We start from the raw sequence: 16,102 nt of genomic DNA on the forward strand, positions 1-16,102 counted from the left end.
GCAGGTTTAATGGGGGGAGGACTGCTGGATGGACGGGGGGAACAGGTTTATGGGGGGAGGACTGCTGGATGGACGGGGGGGAGCAGGTTTAATGGGGGGAGGACTGCTGGATGGACGGGGGGAACAGGTTTATGGGGGGAGGACTGTTGGACGGATGGGGGCCAGGTTTATGGGGGGAGGACTGCTGGATGGACGGGGGAGAGCAGATTTAATGGAGGGAGGACTGCTGGATGGACGGGGGGGGGTCAGGTTTATGAGGGGGAGGACTGCTGGACAGACAGGGGGCAGGTTTATCAGGGGGAGGACTGCTGGAGGCCAGGAGGGAGCAGGGTTATCAGGGGGAGCACCCAGAGGGAAAGAACAGAGTGGACCTGGGCAGGGGCCCCCAGACCATGGTGAGATCTGACCAGAAGGGAGCTTTGCTGATAAAAAAAAAAAGAGGGTCCCTCCCCCTATGCCTCCTCCCTATGCCCTCTCCCCTCTGCCCCCTCCCCTCTGCCCCCTCCCCTCTGCCCCCTCCCCTATGCCCCCTTCCTGGGCCTCAGAAGGTTACGGGCTTGTGGAGGGGAGGCTGCAGGAGCACACGCCCGAAGCCTGGCTGCCCAGGGGCCCTCCGCGGTGGGTTGCTGCTGTGGAGGACAGTGATGGGGAAGGAGTCCCGCCCGCCTCCAGCCCAGGCCTGCAGAGGGCGCTAGCTGTGGGGCTGGGCGGGAAGGCAGGCAGCCCAGAGCTCCCTGGGGGCCAGGGAAGACGAGGTCCCTGGGAGCTCCCAGGTTGGGACGCTTTTGCCTGGTATAGGTTTTACTGTGGAGTTTCCATTACTTAACTTTTAAAAGAAAATGACGGGGAAAGAGCGTGGCTCTTATTTTAGACGGAGGGGTGATGGTGGGAAAGAGAGATGCCACCGTGCTTGTTCCTTGGAACCAATGACCTCGAGGGTTGATGTAACCTGTGTGCTGACCAGTCGAGGGGCTCAGATCCAAAGCCAGCTTGTAAGAAGGAAGCTGACCCCTGGAGGTGGGTGTAGCCTGGATGGTGTAGCCCAGGAGCAGCTGTGGAGTCACCCTGCCACAGGCCACAACTGTAAGCTCTGGACACAGCATTGAACCACCTGTGGGGGGGCAGGTTTATGGGGGGAGGGCTGCTGGATGGACAAGCAGGAAAGGGCACCAGAGTGCCCACAGGGGAGGGGCTGAAGCAGGAGGACTCTGGGCGGGTCCCTGTTCCAGCTGGAGCCGGGCAGCAAGTGGGACAGAAACCCAGAGTCTCACCTGCTTGGAGATGAGAAAGCAGGCTTGGGGCCCCCACAGATGGGGGAAAGTGAGGGGAGACATCTCAGAGGAGAGAGGCTGAGAGAGTTCAAATGTTGTGGGTGAATTGCCCACATCCCTGCTGATCCCAGACCAGGCGCCGAGTCCAGCGAAGCTAAAGGAGCAAGACAGAAGTTCATGGTCACACCCCACATGGAGATGGTGTTCTCAGCATGTGCCACCCACGCGCATGCCTGCTGGGAAAGTCAGTGTCACGGGAGAAAGTGGGTGCAGAGGAGGGGAAACTTCACAGAGAAGCCAGGGAAGGACCTGGGCATGCGGGGCAGGGGCAGGGAGGGGAGATGAGTGGCTGTCACTGCTCTCAGGTCAGCGTGTGCACCGGGAGCACAGGTGTGTGGCCTCAGGGGCACATGGGCTCTCTGAGCTGATCTATAGCAGACAGTTCTCAGCTCCACATAAGCATTTGTCCATTAAACCACCATTGGAAACCACTGCCTCCCCACCCCCACCCGTGCCCCCGGAGGGATTCCAGAGACCTTTTAGGGGGACTCTTGTAGGCAGTGTGAGGGCAGGAGCAAATGGAGATGCTAGGGTCCGGTGGGCCCAGTCCAGCTGCAGATGCCTCGTGCTTAAAAAGGAGAACTTCCCCGTCTCAGGACGCTAATGTCCCAGGCCTGGGGCATGCGAGGAGCGCAGTAAGGATGATGGGGGGCAGCTGCGGTGCGAGGAAGCAATGCCGCTGGCCCTGCTAGTGCTGCTGTTGACTCCTGCGTGGCCCTCCCCTGTGGGCACTCTGGGGCCCACCTTGATGGTGGGAATCCACTCTTGGGACCTCCCTGGAATTGATGGGGTCCCATTCTGAGCGCCCGACCTGGGGGGCCCCAGGCCTCCCACCTGCTAGCCAGCCTGTGTGCTTCACCTCAGACCATGGTCCTGGGGGCCGCCCCAGGCACCGCCTCGCTTGGTGAAAGGAGCCGAGCAGCCGCAGCGGGCCCTTTCCCGCTTGTTCGCAAATTCAGGAAGAGCGAATTAACGGGAAAATTAGGGCGAGCAGCAGGGCTGCCGTTCAGCAGAGATGAAGCGGTGCGATGGCACCGGCGGGAAAAGAAAAGGAGCTCCCGGCCTCCTCGCCTGCTTGGTCAGCAGAGATGCTCCAGAGCTCGCAGGCAAGGACTCTTCCGGAATCAGACGTGGCTCCTGTTTGTTGGAGCCCCTTTAATTGGCTGCACAGAAACCTGCAGGCTCCCTGGAATCAATAGGCTGTGGGCTGGGAGGCAGCAGGTGGTGCTGTTACCGCTGGAGGCTGACGAAGCCACCCTGTGTGGCTGCTTGCTGATTAGCATCAAAGTCCATGCACACAGCTCCCTGAACAATTGTGGCTCAGGAGAGCCCAGCCTGGAGGCGCGAGGCCGGCAGGAGGAATGGCTGGTGTTAGTGGCCCACTGCCTCCCCTAGCTCCCCTCCCCAGCTCCCAGGACAGAGGTGGGCAAAGCTGGCAGCTCAGGAGCCCCAGGCTGGACTGGCAGGTGTGGATCCAGGCCCCGGCTTCCTCCACTCCCCCCTCCTCGTCCTGTCAGCTCCAGGCCAAGTGGGTGGGGCTAGAGGGGCCTCGCACCTGGGCGCTTCTGTGTGAGTCAGGTTACCAGCAAGCGGCCCTCTTCCTTCGTTTGTCCTGAGCACCTACTGTGCATGGGGCACCTTGCAGACGCTAGTGGTCACTGTGTAAGGCCTGGAAGGAGAGGCAGATACCAGTAGTGAGATCCAGGAAGAACTGAAGCAGCTGGACCCCCAAGGATGAGGGGTGCAGCCTGGGAGAGCTCCAGGCGACGTTCCCGCAGAGGAACAGGCAGACACAGAAGTGTTGAGAAGGAGGAGGACTGGGGTGATGGAGACAGAGGAGGCAAGGGTGAGCGTGGGGACTGCATGCGCCGCACAAGGCCTTGTGGACAGGAGGATCAGCCTGATATTTTATTCTAAATGACATGCTTGAAAATAGTCACCAAAGGCCATTAATTGACTCAGTTCCACTGCTCATTTACCCACTTCATGCATGCATTCATTTTACTGTCCGTCCATTCAATTGTTCACTCGCTCACCATCACTCACCTATTATTTATGCCTCCTGAGGTTGATGGATCCCATTCCCTTCTCTGTTGCCTTTTATTAACCAGTTCGCACAAAGGGCTGGGCTTCGCCCTGAGAACGGCGCAGCGGCGGGACTGGACACCAGAGGGCGCGCGCGGCTCGCGCATCCGTGGCGCTTCGGGCTCCGGGGACCGTGTTGGAGAGAAAACCGGGGGGGCGGGGCGGGGCGGGGCGGGGGCGGTCCAGATTTTAGTTCTTCCCCTCATGCTGCACGGATGGGGAAACTGAGGCCTGGAGAATGGGCTGGCTTGCTCAGGGTCACCTAGTGAGAGGAGGAAGGAGGTGGGGCCCGCGCCCAGCGCCGGGGCTGTGTGGTGAGGGGACTTTACCTCAGGATGTGGACCACCGGAGCGGGTGTGGCCGGGTGTCCTGGGAGCCCAGGGCGCCAGCGAGCGAGACCCCAGTCCGCGTGGCTGCTCCAGCGGAGCCTCTGGGAAGGGTCAGGAGTCAGGGTCTCTCTCGGCCCGGTTCCCCCTCCTAGCATTCCCCGTGTCTGGCGGCGCGGGAGCGCCCTGGGTGCGGTGATGGCCTCGCCCGGCACTTCCCACCCGCGTGGCACAGAGCGGAGAGCCAGGGCGCTTCCTCCCCAGTGAGCCGTGAGGAGGGGCCCGAGAACCAGAGAAGTCAGCGATTCTCCCCAGGCCGGCCGCACAGCAAGGAAGCAGCAAGTGGCCCACGTGGGCAGAACTGGGAGGGGAGGCTGGAGAGGGGCCTGTGTCCTGAAGAGTCACTGCCACAGGTCACCACTCCCCAGGGCTGGGTCACAGTTCCAACCACTGCTCCCTGGGCCTAGGCCAGGGCCAGGTTCCGGGGGCCTGCGACCCGGAGCAGTGAGGACTGTTTGAGTCTCCTGCGGGCTGCCTGCTTGGGGGATGGCCTGTGGCATGTGGGGTGGGGCTGGGAGGGCCCCCTTCCCCTGTGGCACGCAGGACAGACGCGCTGCCCTTGCTAGTCCTGCTGGCTCTGTCCAGATCCCGTGAAATAGGGGTGACTAGACTTGGGGGTGAGGCGCTGCACACCATTGCACTTGTCTCTGCGAGACTCAAATCCGGGTCAGGATCCCGTGCTCCTGGGGGTGCTACTGAGTTCAGGGGGAGCTGGACCCCAGCCACCATCTCTCTTCCCCACCCCTGCCTTCTCTGGGCTTCACCTTCTTTGTGAGACCTGCGCCGTCCTCTGCCCCATCGGGTCTCTTCTCCACCTGCACTCTGCCCTGCTCCTGCCTCCTGGAGATCTGTGGTTTGTCCTCATTAAGGCGGGCCCTTCACACCTGCTGCCTGGGGTGTGGGTAAACTCCAGGTCAGGGAAACTGCGTCCACTCCTGCCCGGCAGGACCCAGGTGTTTACAAAGAGCATCTCCTTCTGGCCTGGGACACCCAAGGGGTGGGGGTTACTGACAACCCCTCCCCTGAGATTTGGACACAGTGGTCCTGGATGTAGAGCTCTCTTGGTTCTGCCTGGACCCCAGGCTCTGAGCACAGAATCCTGTGCCGCATTTTGCTGTTAACCAGTTTTTCTTGATTCCAGGGACAAGCTCAAGGATCTTACAATTTTTATTGCCTTGCAGAGCCAGACCCCACATTACTGCGTTTGCCTTTGCCTCCCCTGCCCAGGCACCCTCTGGCTCCTTCTTCCCACTCGATCAGCTCCTCTGGTGCCTCAGATATTAACGTCCAGCCTGCCGTGCCCCTGTGTTCGCTAAGGGTTGTTTGGTTCCAGCTCAAAGCCATTGTTCATCAGAAGGAGACCTGGACTCTGACTACTGGCTGTGGTGCCCTCCTATCTGAGGTCGGCCCCCCGAGGGCCTGCCCACCACCGCTGCCCTCCAGTTGCCCAGTCACTGCTGCTTCTGGACACCTGAGGCCTGCACTTGCCTCCAGATCTACCCTCCATGTTCTCTGTGGTGTCGCTTTCACGCTGATGACCTGCCTGGTCCATGCTGGCCTGGGGCCTCTCCTCCTCTCTGGGGACGTCTCTGGAGGCCAGGTCAGCCATGCCTTCGTCTCCCACCCAGAGCCTGGCCATTCCCGAGAACCTTCCTCCTCACAGCCCCACCCTCAGCTCTGCCCACTCGCTGTTCACCGCCACTTTGAGACATCCAGTTCCTCTCCAGGTCCTCCAGGCAGCAGCCTTTCTGCCTTCTCTCCTTCCTGACCCAGTTTCAAGTCCGCGGTGTGTCCTTCAGTGCTCACTCCCCCGTCCGGGAGCTCCCTCATCTTTGCAAGATAAAGCCTACTCCTGGGTGAGCCCTCCCTTCCCTCTGCTTTCTCCTCACTGCCCCTGCACGCCATGCACTTCTGGAAAGAGGCACAGGTGGCACAGGTCGTTCACAGTCCATGGCCTCAGGTGGCCCATGCCAGGCCCGGGAGGATGGCTGGCAGTGCTGGTTCCCACCCAGTCACCACGGCCGGCACTCCAGCAGTACCTCCATCAGGGGACACATTCTCAATTTGCATTCTCCCTCCCTGATGCAGGACAGGCAAAACAGAAGACGGTAGCAGAATGTGACAGATTTGTCACAGATTTGCTGGGAAATCATCCATTCAACCGGCTGTTTGCCAGGAAGACTCGATGGTCCCAGGGTGATAAGAGGAAGAAAACCAGAGCTAGAGGCATTAATGAGGACACAGACAGTTGAGGCACAGCCTACTGGGCCAGCAGTTAGCAGCCGTGGGCAAACTACGGCCCACAGGCCGGATCCGGCCCGTTCAGCTGTTCTATCCGGCCCGCGGAGCCGAAAGAGTGGAGGATTCTCTTGCTCTCCCCTCCGCTCCTTTACTTTGAATTTATATTAGTTCACACAAACACTCCATCCATGCTTTTGTTTCGGCCCTCTGGTCCAGTTTAAGAACCCATTGTGGCCCTCGAGTCAAAAAGTTTGCCCACCCCTGAGTTAGAGGCACCCAGAGGCCAAGGGACCAAGATTCCTAGCCGCTGCTCTAGGAGGGCCATGGAAGAGAAGAAAGCCAGGAAGGAATGTGGATGAGATTGTGTTAGAAAGGATGATCAGAGAGGTAGGTCCACAAACTCCCAGCTGAAGGTGAGAGGTGCCCAGAGCATGAGGGTGTCCGGCAATTCACCACCCAGTAACCGCAGATGAAAACCACGTTCCCAGCTTCCCAGCAAGTGGAGTGGGATCTGCACAGATGTCATTACATAGCGTTTCCGAGGAAGCGTTTGCTTCTCCCTCTCCCTCCTTGCTGCTGCCCTCTGCAACGTGGATATGATGTCTGAACTCCTGCAAGCATCATGGCCATTTGGTTACCAGAGGAGCCATGTGCCAAGGAGAACAGGGCAGAAAGGTAGACGGACCACCAGGAAGCTTTGGGCAGCCCCTCTGGGACCTTACTCTGTGAGAGCACTGGTCCTCTGTGTTGTCAAAGCCACTGGAGTGGGTGATTTTAGTAGCAACGGATGGCATGGCTCAGGGCAGTGAGGAGACCTCAGGCCCGTGTAGCACGTGGTCATTAAGAGGCTGTGGGACCTTAAGAGGAGAGGGGTGTGCGGGGCAGACTGCAGTGGTCTGAAGGGGAACATGAGGTGAGGACGTGGTGGGGAGCCCGTAAGGGTTGACCATGTTTCATGGAGCAAGAGAGAGGTGAAGCGTGATGGGGAAGGTGTGCGCCTCCTTGTTGCACACACAAGCACAGTGCACACGGGCCGACGTGTTGGCATAGGCAGGGGCTCTCCTGAGCAGGCATGGCAAGGTGCTCAGCAGCGGGCCAGGTCTAGGGCACTAGGAGAGCTGTGCCAGGGCACCTGCTAGACAGCCCCTCTGTTCCATCTTGTACCTTCTCCCAGGCCCTGGGGTGGAGTCACCCGAGCGCCTCCTACTTTGTCACTTAACTACACTGTATCTCGGTCTCCTAGTATGTGACCGGGGTGTGCCTTCCCACCACAGACAGGTACATGAAGTAGTTACAAGTGATGCTGATAAAACACTCCTCTCCATGCCCGAGCCTCCTCCTTCCCTGACCTGGTCTCAGGAAAATGTGTCTCATGCAAGTGACAGTTCTTCTGGGGATGGTGACACCCACAGAGCTCAGGGGCTCTGGGACAGGCTTCCCCGCCTCCTGGGCCCCCTCTTCTGCTTGGTCTCCCAGAGACCTTGGGCACATTCCTTGCTCTCTGGCCCCAGTTCTCCATCTGTAAGACAGGGCTGCCATCTTAAACATGTGAGCAGCATTAAGTGAAGTAAAATGAGCCCTGTCACTCCCTGAGCATTCTGCCCTGGGAGCCTCCGGGTCCTGGGGTGAGGCAGCAGGCCCACCGGGCGGGTGCTCAGCCCTGAGCCCCACCCCCACCTCCAGATGCTCTTCCCTGACAGACACCTGCTGTGACAGGCCAGAGACCCCAGCTCCGGAATGGCTGTTGAGGAATTTTTCAAGAAAATGTGTTTAATTTTCTGAATTTATCTGCGCTCTCAACATAGAATAAGGCTTGATCCAGAAATAATCATGCTTCTCTACCCTACCTCCCACCCCCTTTCGAGGTCTAAGGTGCAGAGGGCGGGGCTGAGCCAGACTTTCCTGGCCGAGAAGGGTCAAGGTGACCACATGCCATGTCTTGGGTGCCGAGCTGGGGGTGGGTGTCAAAAGAGACCCCAGTCAGGCGCTCCGTGTCCTTCACAGAACGAGAGGTCTGGGTGAGAGAAGGGAAGCCCCAAGGGCCCGTGTCAGCTGCTGCTGAGGGGACTGTGCTGCTCCGCCCTTTGACTCTGGGGTCCTTCCAGGACGGGAAGGTCAATGCAGGTAGGGGCTTCGCCAAGCACAGCTCCCTGTGGAGACAGCCAATCACTGGCAGGCAATGTGGGGCACCAAGCCTTTGCACTTGCCCCTCTGATGCTGGGGCCTCCAGGAGCCACAGCCGGGGAGGGGCTCTGCTTCCAGGCAGGAGCCCTGTAGCCACAGGCCTGCTGCCTGGTTAGAAGAGGAAGGCACTGCTGTGAGATCCGATGGGGAGAGAGATACCGGAGTGACCACTGCTGTGCAGGGAAATGTCTTCATTTGATTTGGCATAGAGCAGTCAGTAGCCACACAGAGATGATGCCAGGAAAGGTGGCAACCCCTCAAAACAAGGACCCCAGGCCGGCAGTGTGATTACAGGGCCCACTGCCCCTTCATATTACATGTCCTACACAATGGCCTTTTGACTCAAATGCGATGTTAGTCTTTAGGGTCCAGCTGACTCCATCTGTGTGGAAGGTCCTGCTTCCAAGGCCTGCTCATCACACAGCTGCTTCAGGTCCTCCCTGCCACATGCTGACCTGGAGCCTCCTCCCTCAGGTCCTCCCTGCCACATGCTGACCTGGAGCCTCCTCCCCCAGGTCCTCCCTGAGGCATGCTGACCTGGTGCCTCCTCCCCCAGGTCCTCCCTGAGGCATGCTGACCTGGTGCCTCCTCCCCCAGGTCCTCCCTGAGGCATGCTGACCTGGAGCCTCCTCCCCCAGGTCCTCCCTGAGGCATGCTGACCTGGAGCCTCCCCCAGATCTTCCCTGAGGCATGCTGACCTGGTGTCTCCTCCCCCAGGTCCTCCCTGTGGCATGTTGACCTGGTGCCTCCTCCCCTCAGGTCCTCCCTGAGGCATGCTGACCTGGTGCCTCCTCCCCAAGATCTTCCTTGAGGCATGCTGACCTGGAGCCTCCTCCCCCAGGTCCTCCTTGAGACATGCTGACCTGGTGCCTTCTCCCCTCAGGTCCTCCCTGAGGCATGCTGACCTGGTGCCTCCTCCCCCAGGTCCTTGCTGAGGCATGCTGACCTGGAGCCTCCTCCCCCAGGTCCTCCCTGAGGTATGCTGATCTGGTGCCTCCTCCCCTCAGACCCTCCCTGGGGCATGCTGACCTGGTGCCTCCCCCAGGTCCTCCCTGAGGCATTTTGACCCAGTGCTCCGGGAGAGATTACTGCGGTAGCAGGGGCTGCCCGGCTATGCGAGTTTGGTCTGCCAGCCCCTGAAGGTCCTGCAAGATCTAGCTGTCCCTCACTCAGACACACACACACACACACACACACACACACACACACACACACACACACATGCCATGTCCACACACTCCCCTTTCGCTCCCTCACTCACTCACACTCTCTTCCTCATTGCCATTCTCCTGGCTGCCATCTTGGAGTCTCTTTGTCTCTTGTTATGGCCTTTGTTTTGAAGTCTATTTTGTCTGATATGAATATTGCTACCCAGATTTTTCCCCCTTTCGTTTGCATGAAATATATTTTTTCATCCCTTGTGCTCTCAATATGTGTTTATCTTTTGTTCTGAGATGGGTCTCTTGTAGACAGCATATATATGGGTCATGTTTTATCACCCATTCAGTCACTCTGTGTCTTTTGACTGGAGCATTTAATCCATTTACATGTAAGGTTATTATTGATAGGTATTTATTTATTGCCATTTTTATTTTCTTTATGCCTATGATCCTCAATCTCTCCTTTTCTTCTTCTCAAAGCAGTCCTTTTAACATTTCTTGCATTGCTGGTTTGGTAGTAATGTACTCCTTTAACCTTTTTTTTTTTTTTTTTTTGTCTGAAAAGCTCTTTATTTCTCCTTCAATTTTAAATGATAGACTTGCTGGCTACAGTAGTGTTGGATTTAGACCAGGGGTGGGCAAACTTTTTGACTCGAGGGCCACAATGGGTTCTTAAACTGGACCGGAGGGCTGGAACAAAAGCATGGATGGAGTGTTTGTGTGAACTAATATAAATTCAAAGTAAAGGAGCGGAGGGGAGAGCAAGAGAACCCTCCGCTCTTTCGGCTCCGTGGGCAGGATAGAACAGCCGAACGGGCTGGATCTGGCCAGCGGGCTATAGTTTGCCCACGGCTGATTTAGACCCTGGGTTTTCATTATTTTGAGTACTTCATGCTACTTCCTTTTGGCCTGAAGTGTTTCTATTGAGAAGTCAGCTGACTTTCTAATGGGAACTCCTTTGTAGGTAATTTTCTGTCTCTTTCTTGCTGCCTTTAAGATTCTTTCTTTTTCTTTAATGTTTACATTTTTAATTATGATGTGACTAGGTGTGGGTTCATCTTGATTGGGACTCTGTGCCTCCTGAACTTGTGTGACATTTTCCTTCACCAGGTTAGGGAAGTCTTCTGTCATTATTTCTTTAAACAGGTTCATTGTTTTTTGCTCACCCTCTTCCCTTCTGGTATTCCTATAATGCAGATGTTGTTCTGTTTGATGTCGTCCCAGAGCTCCCTTAAGCTATCTTCCTGCATTTTAATTCTTTTTTTTATTTGCTGCTCTAATTGGTTATTTACTTCTACCTTGTCTTCCAATTCACTCATTGGATCCTCTGCTTCATCCAATCTACTTTTAATACCTTCCAGTGTGTTCTTGATTTCAGATATATCATTTTTCATTTCTGCCTGGTTCTTGTTCATGGCCTTTATTTTCCTTTTCATGCTGTTGTAATTTGTACTAAGCTCCTTAAGTACCTTTATAACCATTGCTTTGAACTCTAAGTCTGATAGGTTACTTACCTTCATTTCATTTAGTTCTTTTTCTGGAGATTTCTTCTTTTCTCTCATTTGGGGGTTGTTTCTTTGTCTCCCCATTTTAGCTGTCTCTTTGTATTTGCATTTATGTATTAGAACTGCTATGCCTCCCAGTCCTTATGGGGTGGCCTTATGTAGAAAGTGTCTCGAGGGGTCCAGTAGTGCAGTCTCTTTGTTCACCTCAGCTGGATGCTCTAGGAATGCCCCTTGTGTGCATTATTTGGGCTCTCCTATTGTAATTGGGACTTGATTGTTGATGTCCCATTTGTGGGAGGGATCTCCCCTCCAACTTTCTGCCAGTGAGGTTCAATCCCAATGTCATTCTGCTGGCTGCTATATATGTTTTTTGGTTTGCTATTTGTGGAGCTTGCTGGATTTTGCTTTGATGTTGTTGAATCTGGTCCCTTGGTATGTCTATCCTGAACCTCTTGGGAGCTTCTCTAGTGCAGGTGAATGTGAGTCACTGTCTCTTTCTGGCTTTGGGCAACCTGATTGAGATCTGAGGGGTTGAAGCCCCTAGTAGTCCAGTGTTCAGGGACTCCTTATCCCAGAGGCTGTGTCTGCCTTGAGTCTCATGCCTTGATTGTACCTGTTCTGAGCTTTACTCCCTCCCCATACTGAGCTGGTCCTGTAGGTGTCAGCTGCAGATACTTGGGGTCCAGCTGGCTTTTGCCTTACTGCATGGTCAGGGGTGGTGTCTGCAGCAGGGATCCAAATGTTGTTTCTGACTAATTTGGTCAGCAAAGACTCAAAGCCTCCAGAGACCTACCTCTGCCTGCAGGCTGATTGGATTCAGTCTTGAGCAGCCTCAGGCAATTGTCCACAGGTGGGGTGAGATGTTTTCCAACAGGGTGGGGCAATTTCTTCTGCCTGGAGGCTAATTGTTATTCTCAGTCTCTTAATGGGCCTCAGAAACTCCACAGGGTGGGGAAAGGGGTTTTCTAATAGGGTGGGTCAACTGTCTTTCCCCCAAACAAAAATCACCTGAATAGCAAAGGTCTGCCAGCCTCTATGCAGTCTCCATGTTCTGTCCTTGGTTATCAGGGTTCTCTCCAGCTAGACTTCAGTTGATTATTCAGGATTTTTTTTTTTTTTTTTTTTGTATTTTAGTTGTAATTCCAGTTTGCTCCTGGGAATGTGTCTGTGTAGCATTCACTTATTCCATCACCATTTTTAACCTCCCATGTTCACATTTTTTATTTTTAAAATCCCTCTCTAAATTGTCTAGATTTAAAAAAAAATTAAGGAGATACTTATGATTTTGGTAATCTTTGAGTTTTTTTCATTTGGACAAGTTTACCTATTGTCTATGTGATTTTAAAAGCTATCTGGGCTATTCTACTTAAAATATATTTGGCTGGTTACTCTAATTTGTTCTCTAAGGATTTGTAGATGTTATGTTGTCTTTTATTTTTTACTTTAAATAATTTTTTAAATTTTTAAATAAAAGTTGACACATATTTCAGGAGTACAACCCAGAGATTAGACATTATATAACTTACTAAGTGATCACCCCACTAAATCTAGTACTCATGTGGCACCATATCTAGCTATTACAGTATTATTGACTATATTCCCTATGCTGTACTTTACTACCAATTTATGCTTCTTAATCCCTTCACCCTTAACCCCACACTCATTTGGCAACTGTCAAAATGTTCTCTGTATCTTTGAGCCCATTTCTGTTCTTCCTGTTCATTTATTTATTTATTTATTTTAGTTTTCACACATAAGTGAAATTATATGGCATTTGTCTTTCTCTGTCTGACTTATTTCACTCAGCACAATAACCTCTAGGTCAGTGGTTCTCAACCTTTCTAATGCCACAACCCTTTAATACAGTTCCTCATGTTGTTGTGACCCCCAACCTAAAATTATTTTCGTTGCTACTTCATAACTGTAATTTTGCTACTGTTATGAATCGTAATGTAAATATCTGTGTTTTCTGATGGTCTCAGGCTCTACAGCAGTGGTTCTCAACCTGTGGGTCACTACCCACAGGTTGAGAACCGCTAGCAGGATCACCTAAGACCATCGGAAAACACAGATATTTACATTACGATTCATAACAGTAGTAAAATTACAGTTATGAAGTAGCAACGAAAATAATTTTATGGCCGAAACCGGTTTGGCTCAGTGGATAGAGCGTCAGCCTGCGGACTGAAGGGTCCCAGGTTCGATTCCGGTCAAGGGCATGTACCTTGGTTGCGGGCACTTCCCCATTGGGAGGTGTGCAGGAGGCAGCTGATCGATGTTTCTCTCTCATCGATGTTTCTAGCTCTCTATCCCTCTCCCTTCCTCTCTGTAAAAAATCAATAAAATATATTAAAAAAAAAAGAAAATAATTTTATGGTTGGGGGTCACCACAACATGAGGAACTGTATTAAAGGATCGCGGCATTAGAAAGGTTGAGAACCACTGCTCTAGGTCCATCCATATTTTTGCAGAAGATAAAATCTCATTCTTTTTTATGGCTGAATCATATTTCATTGTATATATACACCACTTCTTCTTTATCCATTCATCTATTGATAGACACTTAGGTTACTTCCAGATCTTTGCTATTGTAAATAATGCTGCAATAAACATATGGCTGTTTACTGTTACTTTTTGATTTACTGCCTGGATTTCTTTGAATAAATACACAGAAGTGGAGTTGCTAGACACTTCTTTGACCCTTGTTATATACCATTCATTTTCAAGTCTATTTTGTTGATATAAATATTGCTCCCCCAGCTATTGTTTGTTTGTTTGTTTCCATTGTCATGAAATATCTTTTCCCATCCCTTTACTTTGTGTGTTTCTTTATCTGAAGTGAGTCTCTTGTAGACAGCATATGTTAGGGTCTTGTTTTGTTATCTATATGTCTTGATTAGAACATTTAATTCATTTGCATTTAAAGTAATTATTTACAGTTATGAATTTATTGCCATTTTATTATTCATATTTTTATTTTTTTCTTCTTCTTAAAGAAGACCCTTTTACACTTCTTGTAACACTGAAATGTGATGAACTCCTTTAGCTTTTTTTCTTGTCTGGGAAGCTTTTTATCTGTTCTTTAATTATAAATGACTAGAGGCCTGATGCACGAAGATTCGTGCAAGAATGGGCCTTTCTTCCCCTGGCTGCTGGCACCACCTTTGCTCTGGCTGGAGCAGCCTTTCTGCTTTCCCATGCTGCCCAGAGGCCCGGAGCAGCTGGGGTGGTGTGGAACGCCTGTGTCATTGCCATGGCCATCTTTGTTGGGTTAATTTGCATACTCACTCCTGATTGGCTGGTGGGCGTCATGAAGGTACGGTCAACTAGCATGTTACTCTTTTATTAGTGTAGATTGCCTTATTGGGTAAAGTAGTCTTGGTTGTATATCCTTGCTTTTCATCACTTTGAATATTCTTGCCAATCCCTCTGGCCTGCAAAGTTTCTGTTGATAAATCAGCTGACAGTCTATGGGAGCTCCCTTGTAGGTAACTAACTGCTTTTAAGATTCTCTCTTTGTCTTTTACCTTTGGCATTTTAATTATGATGTGTCTTGGTGTGGGCCTCTTTGGGTTCATCTTATTTGGGACTCTTTGTGCTATCTATTTCCTTCACCAGGTTAAGGAAGCTTCCCATCATTATTTTTTTCACATAGGTTTTCAATTCCTTGCACTCTCTCTTCTCCTTATGGCACCCCCATGATGCAAATGTTGCTATGCTTGAAATTGTCCCAGAGGATCCTTATAGTATCCTCATTTTTTTGGAAAAAAAATTTTTTTTTCTGTTCTGATTGGGTGTTTTCTGCTTCCTTATCTTCCAAATCTCTGATATGATCCTCTGCTTCATCTATTTGACTGTTGATTCCTTGTAATGTATTCTTCATTTCTCACAGATTATTTTTTGTTTTCTAACTCCATTTTTATGTTTTATATCTCTTTCTTGATGTTCTCACTAAGTTCATTGAACATCCTTATAACCAGTGTTTTGAACTCTTCATTTAGTAGCTTGCTTGTCTCTATTTGGTTTAGTTCTTTTTCTGGAGTTTTGTTCTGTTCTTTCATTTGGGACATGATTCTTTGTCTCCTCATTTTGGCCACTTCCCTGTGTTTGTTTCTATGTATTAGGTAGAGCTGCTATATCTCCAGGGTTGGTAGAGTGGCCTTATGTAGTAGGAGTCCTGCACAGCCCATTGGCACAGCCTCTCTGATCACCTGAGCTGGGCACTCCAGGTGTGGCCTCCCTTTTGTGGGATGTGTACACCCTCTTGTAGTTGAGTCTTGATTGCTGTTGGTACCTCAATGGGAGGGATCTACCCTTCTCATTGGCTGTATGGACTGGCTGTGACCACCATGGAGAATGAGCTGTGCAGGGGCCTACCTCACAGAGCAGGACTTACTTCAGTGGGGCTCTAGGGCCTGCTGAGTCTGGCTTTTGAGTGTATCCCCTGTGGAGGAGGTTGGGTGGTACTCCAATGTGGTCTGAAGCTGTCCACTAGGTGCACTGTCTCTGAGGTCTTTCTGGAGTTGCAAGTTAAGATCAGCTGCCACCTGTGCCCTGCCTGGGACAACCCAGCATAAGCTATAAAGTGATCTGCAGATTGCTGCTGCTTGTGCTGGGCTTGGAGCTGCCCAGAAGAGGCCAAGTTACAAACCAAGGCCAAGTTACAATCCAAGGCCATCTGCCTCTAGTGCCAGGCCTATGGCCACTTATCAAAAGGTATGGAGCATGCTAAGGCCAGATGCTGCTTGTTTGAGAGATTTTAGGAAAGTCTGAAGCATGAGCCAAGACCTACAGTTTGTCTGGGAAAGATTCAGATTGGGCCAGCAAGTTGGGTTGGGTGTGGTCTCAGGGAATCATCAGGAAGGTATGAAATTGTTTGTCAGAGTGATGGAGACTCAGATATGATGCATGCCTGCCAGCTCTGTGGGGGGAGGGTTTGGAAAAGGAACAATGGCCTCTGCCAGCACTTCTGTCTGGGAGAAAGCTGCCCCCCTCCCTGCACTCTTGTCTTGAGGCCAGACTGCTCAGTTCCTCCTGTATATTTCTGCTGCCCCTGTGCTGGAGCTTAGGAAATGAGGCCGAGTAAGTCTGTATATGTGCCCTGTAAGAAGAACTGCCTGGGACTCCAGAAGTCTCTGTGTTACTCATTCATTCTCCCCACTGGTTTCCATAGCCAGAAGTTATGGGGACTTCTCTTTCTGGCACTGGAA

Source organism: Plecotus auritus, assembly GCF_963455305.1.
Source record: "Plecotus auritus genome assembly, chromosome: 5".
In the NCBI taxonomy this organism is placed as follows: Eukaryota; Metazoa; Chordata; class Mammalia; order Chiroptera; family Vespertilionidae; genus Plecotus; species Plecotus auritus.